This window comes from Calidris pugnax, unplaced genomic scaffold, assembly GCF_001431845.1.
Source record: "Calidris pugnax isolate Ruff unplaced genomic scaffold, ASM143184v1 scaffold52, whole genome shotgun sequence".
In the NCBI taxonomy this organism is placed as follows: Eukaryota; Metazoa; Chordata; class Aves; order Charadriiformes; family Scolopacidae; genus Calidris; species Calidris pugnax.
Window position 1 is genome coordinate 1,878,779 of NW_015090811.1, and position 6,893 is coordinate 1,885,671.

The following is a 6,893-nucleotide window of genomic DNA, read 5'->3' on the forward strand; positions in this document are numbered from 1 at the left end:
TTGATGATCATGTTGACAATGTCACTTATCTAATTAAAGACAGTTCATGAATTCGTTTTCAAATCTTACCTCCTCATTGTATGAAATATTTGAGTTACGTTGACAATGTCACTCATCTAATTAAAGACAGTTCATGAACTTGTTTTCAAATGGCATCCTACCTCCTCATTGTATGAAATATTTGAGTTAACCTACACGTGATCTTCTCCACCCTCGAAGAGGAACCTCTGATAACGTTTCCAGGTCAATGAAGATGACCTGAGATGCCGAGGTCCAGGACCACGAGATGTCGCTGCAAAGCTGCGAGAGGTTATTTACCACCCCTCCCAAGAGAAATGCGGCACGATTGAAGTACAGGTGGCTTGTGAAGAGCAAAAATACGAGGAAACTGAACTTGTTTTTCTCAAGTAACGGCAGAGGAGTTTGCCTTGAAATCCCATATGCCAGGGGAGAAAGATTGAAATCTGGTTGTGAAGAGTGTGACTATTTTTATATACGGCTCTGCCACGAACAACGCCAAAAGCAGAGAAAAGCTGGGATGCAAACTTTGCAGTCTGGTACCACTTCTGCAATTAAAAAAAAACAAAACCCATATGATATTTTGCACGTTCTGGGTTCTTCTTCCCAAAATGAAGAAAAGAATGACTTCATGGCTTCCTGTACTGGGGGGAGATGTGTCGGAGCAGCCAGAATGCACTGGACTGCACACAGCCGTAGAGAGAAATAGGAAGGAAAGGGATTTACCTAAACAGACATAACCAGTTCTATTTCTAATGAAGGAAATACCACAGGTAATGAATGTTTCCTCTCCTACAAACACTTAGGAGAGAATTAAAAAAGAAAAAGGTAAAAGTAAAAAAAAAAATACATAGAATCAGCAGACAGAGCCGTATTTTCAGATTGTGATGTGTTTTCAGGAATTACATTTGTATGTAAACATTGAGGCTTTACTGATTCTCTGCAGCTACAAGCTCTTTTTTGACTTTTAATGCTTTTTCCAGCTGTAAAGGGGTGTAGCTGCAATCCCAAGTATGTAACAAAGCTGGCAGAAGTGTGCTACTTTCTGGTGCCTGTGTCACCACTGCATTCATTTTTTGTGCTATGCCCCTAAAATCAGAATGGGATGCGGATGATGTATTTTAATACATGTGGCATCACTAGAAGTGTTTCACTTAACACCTATTGCTGTATTAGTCTGTAATAGTGAGGCAGTGGATGAAGAAGAGAATGTTTTTTATGAGATGTTCTAGAAGTACCTGATTTTGCCTGTATCTACACTAAATGTGTAGGTTCCTAAGGACAGGGACTTCCATTTCTTCTTTTTTTTTTAATAGGGCCAAGGTTAAAGACAAGATAAATAAAAAGGTATAGCAAACGTGTAACAAAATGGTTCTGAACTACAAATAACAGAGGTAGGAAAGTCCTAAAAGGGAAAAAATAGCTTGTCCTTCCTACCACAACCTGTGTTTCTTACCTCATGATTGCTGCATACAATGATGATGTGGAATACATATTCCTACAGATCTAAACTGATTATTCTCTGCTCCATTCCCCAGATGAAAAATCTTTTAATAATGCTATGAATATAATCAATTAGGCAGAATTCTCACTTTGTCCAAGTCAAGCAGTCACTCTAATCATACAAATGAAAACAAAACCAGGCAGCTACGTCCACAAAGCAATAGTATTTCAAACCAACTCATATCCACATATGGATTTTACGAAACTTAGTATTCTAAGACCTTGTACAATTGTGAACCCTCCACAAAATAGTTTTTCAGAATGTTAATTTATCCTTTGAGTACGAAACAGAAAACAGTCACCTCCAGTTTTTAGAATCATCTCTAATTTTTAAACTAAGTAGACACTTCTCATATTTTCGTCTTTTCGATTACCCTAATATAATGGTGATTGGTTTTGTAGTGCCTTGAGTCACCTTCAACCCCAGACATTTTACAAAAAAGCACCCAAAACTAGATATAGCTCTTGTTTTGGTACCTTGCTCCGATAATGGCATAATAAATGTCTTATCTAAGCCCTTTATTGTTCACTGGAAAATAAGAAGCCAGCTCTGTGAGGCTGGGTGTTCATCAGGGTTCTGCCACCTGTGAAGCTTGGGTTTGATTAAGCCCTTCATTTGATAATAAATAGCTATAGTTATATTGCTGTGGCAATTTCAGTGTAATAGGAACACACGTTCTGGTAAGAGGAAAAACTCAACTCTCCTTTTTTGTTTGTTTGTGGGGGGGGGGTTTCCAGGGTGGGGGGGGCTGCTTTCTGTGTTTGCTTCTTCTTTTTTGGGGAAGGCTTTGCTCCTACTATCACCTACACTGAAGCCACCAGATTTATTCTGCTCACTTGGCCTTTAGGCAAGTCCTTTTCTTTGACCCATTGCCAAGTTCACCTAAGTCTATGTTCTTCCAGACAGACATTACAGAATCATCATGGTTGGAAGGGAACTCTGAGATTAGTTCTGCTACTATCCATGTGCTCTTCTTGAAACAACAACTTCCCTGTTGGTGAGGATGGAAAGTCTTTTATTTAGACTGTAGAAAAGAGGAACCTATTGTCTGTGTTGTAGAGAATAACATAGTATTTTTTCCTATGGTACAGCAAAGACATGAATAGATGTTTTGCTTTATCAACGTTTAAAAACATACATATGTGGCATCTGCGTGTGTGAATTACTGAAATAAAAATCAACCAACCAAAACAGCAAACAGAAAGAGCCCTGCTGACCAAGGGGAAAAAAAGAAATCATCAAGCCAATCTGGTTTTCATCTTTGCTGATTACCTTTCAGTTCCAGGGTTCAAACAGCTCTGCCGCAGAGGAGCGCGGTGCAGGCTGTGATTCACGGGCCTCCAGCAGCTGTAAACAGTCGGCTTTGAAAGATGGTCTGTAAAGCAATCACCAGCTTCTGCTTGAATCTGTTAATTGGAGAGATGCAATCTCAAGAACTGCATTTTTATATAACAGATATTTTTAACTGAAATACTTGTAGTCATAACAACAAATTTATTATTTTATAAAATAACAACAATTTGCTTTTTCCTAGTGCTATATCCTTAAATATTACCATTCTTCTGCTCCCCTCCTTTTTTTTTTTTTTTCCCAAAACCCTCAGCTTGTTCTTCAAAAAAACAGATTGATGTATTTTCCATTTCACATACTTATTGTCCAGGTATGTCCCCACTGACTCCAGCACGGTCTGCTGGACCAGTAGAATTGACGGTGGTGTTTAGGAATGGCGATAAGCGACTCCGCATCAGGAGAGTCATGTTTTTATTAGGGTTCTCCAGTTATTATGTATTCTTGCAATGAGCAAAGCTGTCATTTGAAATACATTAAATTAATTACAAAAGGCCCAGAATCAGGGGAAATGCGTTCTTAGCTCAACTATATTTTTTTATAAGTATATATGTATCAAATAATTATGAGCTGTATCAAAATTAAAATGAACTTGGAAGAGTGGAAGTATTTAAGAAGCTTCTTAGTGAAAGATAATTCTGGAGATTTGTCTAATGAATCTTTGTTGTTCTGCTAAATTAAAAGCTAAGTGGCTAACTAAATATTTATAAGCTTCGGAGATGGAAGTGACTCAGGAGATGTCTACACTGGAGTGTGCTTCTGAGTAATGACTCACGTATTTGTGGGTGGATTTTAGTTAAACCTGCCTTTAAAGTACATGTTGCTGTACAGTACAAGACCCATATTCTTTATATTTTGAACCCATATTCAGTGCTGAAACTGACTGGATGAAATGGGAGGTCACTCCAGAGCCTGCATGGCTCCTAGCATATTGCTGGGGAATTTGCCTATCCTCCTTGGATCCCTCTATGGAAGCTCTTTCCTTCCTTCCTGTCAACATAATAGTCGAGGTAATCGTGATTTGTTTTCTCCCCTCTCTTCTCACAAAGCCAGAAGGATTTGCCATGGATCCAATGAAAGCTTCTTACAAGTGAATGTTTCATTCAGCAGAACAGACACTTGCTGAAACTTTTAGTGTCACTTCAATTTCTGTATTGCAGAAGGCAGTGTGACTCTAGAGATAATTAGTGACATGTCTGCCGGTAATTCAGTTGCCACTGTGTAGGCCTTGCACTTCTGGCACATATTAACTATGCCATAGTGGTAAGATGAGATCATCTTATGGATCCAGGATGACAGACACTGAGCCCAAAAGAATGAGATTACCAATAGCACAAATGCTGATAAATTGCCAGGAATAAGTGAATATAAGAGTATAGGAAAATATGTTCCAGAACGAGTAGAAGACCACCTAACTTGGTGTTGTGCCTCAGAGGCCGAGAGAGGATACCTAAAGCAGAGTATAAGAACAAAGCAAACGTCTCAGAATACTCCCTTTATCTCCAGGGACCCATCACACAGATAACAAGAGGTAGATTTTATATTTAATTGCTCCTGATGCACTTTTGTTTCATGAATGTATCCAGCTCTTTTTTAAAACAAGTTTCCAGCATCCATATTGCTGTATTAGATCACACAGCTGGGGTAAAGAGGAGGAGGAGGGAAAAGAGGCTAATGAAATGCTGTCAGTTTGGCTTCAGTTGAAAAAGGAAACCACTCCACTTGCATGCAATATCCTTCACAACAGTAATTTAAGTGGTCATGGTTCTGAAATGTTACTCTAATCAACGTGGCAGTTGGCCCTTAAGGGGCTGTAACTTTATTGCATGGTTCTGAAATGCTTCTTTTTGCAGCCTGCCCTACAGCTGACATGGACACTAACCTTAAACGCAATCAGTTGGAACCTTCACTTCCACTCCCTGGCTTTCTTGAGATTCAGCTACTTGTTTCTCTCCTGTTCTCCCACCGTACTGGTGGCTGCAAATAAGCTCATCCCATATAAGACTCAATCTTGATCAAGTGCCCCATAGCAGTAGGAAGTTCACCATGCAGTGCCTCATACTGAAGGACACGTTCCCTGGCCAACTTTCCATCCCTCGATCCCTTCCACAGGTTGGCTTGAAGTGACTGGTTTGCTCCCTGTGCTGCACACCCAGCTGGCCTGGGAAGAGCTCCTGCAAATTAGTGAAAAATTCTGGAGGGAAAAAAAAAAAGAAAATAGAAATTAACCAGAGATCCAAGGGGCTTTTTTCTCCCCCTATGCAGGGATAGCAGAGAGCCTCTGAAAAGGCTCCGAGCTATGCCATGCTAAAACCTTCACTGCAGGCATTGTGTATTATTAGCAAGCCCTAAGTTACAGATGGCTAAAACTTCTTCCACAAGAAAGCCTCCATTTCAGCTGTGCTTTTATGTTACTGTAGGTTAACCACATGAAATAATCGTTAGAATGATTGCCAACCTAAAAAAAAGGCATTTTTTTAATAAATGCAGTTTGCCTACTTTTACTGAGGCTTTGTTTTATTGTAATCATAAAAACTTTAATTGCCCATACCTACAATTTTATCTTTTGAATTACACTTTTATAGTTCGCTCACTCTGCAGTCAGTCAGCTTAATTTGTAACTTGTATAGATTTTCCGCCCAGCAACAGCAAGAAGAAAACATTCAAAAGAAAGAGACACCGTACCAGAAAAAACACAAAAACTGGCACGGTGATGCAGGGGCAGATACGCTGCTGGAAACAATTTTAGGTTTTTAATTACCCAGTTTTTAACCTGGGAAGTTCCAAACATCGTAGGAGCAGGAAGGGGCAACAAGATTGGAAAAGACTGGACAAGACGATACAGGGCTGCACATACTTTTCCATCCCAAAGTGCCAGGGTGCGGTTTGGAAACATGGAGCCAGGATAAACCATTATACGCTTTGCTAACTCGGGTGAGCTCATAGCGAAAGCATGCGGGACAACCGCTGACAAAGGGCCATTTCACTCCGTATGGGCTGCTTTCTACACTGCATTCTGTAGGTAGATGAGAAAGGCCCGCGCAACCAGAGCGTGTTTAATTAGGTAACGACTAACAAAGCCCTGTTACATCCAGCATCTTTTAAGGCCTAGCATCCTATTTAGGAGTATCAAAAGTGAAAATATTAACTTTTTTTCTGCTGAAGAGCTGCAGCACCTTAATTCCAGTGGGATGGGCTAGCTCTGGTACCGAGTGACCCCTTTGAGCGCTGAAGGGCACCCCAGCTTTGTCCAGGACGTGGCTGGATCGCTGTCTCCGGCTCTGAGGTGGAGCCCCGACTGCCTGTGAGGGAACCGGGCAGCGAGAGGCCTCAGTACCAATTTGGGAGTTGGACTTTAGCCGCTGGAGCCTGAACACGGTGGGGTGAGGCCCGGGTACAGCAGCAGGAGAAGCTCCATCTCCCCCAGCGGGGAGTTTCTCATTAACCAGACGGCTGGAGACCGACGGGGGGCGTGTGGGGATGCCTCTGAACAACCGGGGCTGCCCACCAGACCCGGCGTTCCCTCAGAGCCCGGCGCCGCCCGGCAATGGGGCTGAGGCGAGGGCCGGCCGCCGAGGGGGGCTGACCTCCCTCGGCCCGCCGTGAGGGGCTGAGGCGGGCTGAGGGCTGACCCGCCTCGGCCGCCGTGAGGGGCTGAAGCTCTGAGGCGGGCTGAGGGTCTGACCCCCCTCGACCGCCGTGAGGGGCTGAAGCTCTGAGGCGGGCTGAGGGTCTGACCTCCCTCGGCCGCCGTGAGGGGCTGAAGCTCTGAGGCGGGCTGAGGGTCTGACCTCCCTCGGCCGCCGTGAGGGGCTGAAGCTCTGAGGCGGGCTGAGGGTCTGACCCCCCTCGGCCGCCGTGAGGGGCTGAGGGTCTGACTGAAGCGGCCTGAGGGGCTGACCCCCCTCGGCCGCCGTAAGGGGCTGAGGCGGGCGAACCTCCCTCCGCCGCCGGGCGCCGTGAGGGGCTGAGGGGGCGCGGCCTTCCCGCCCCTCCGCCGGTTCCCGCCGTCTCTCGCGAGGCC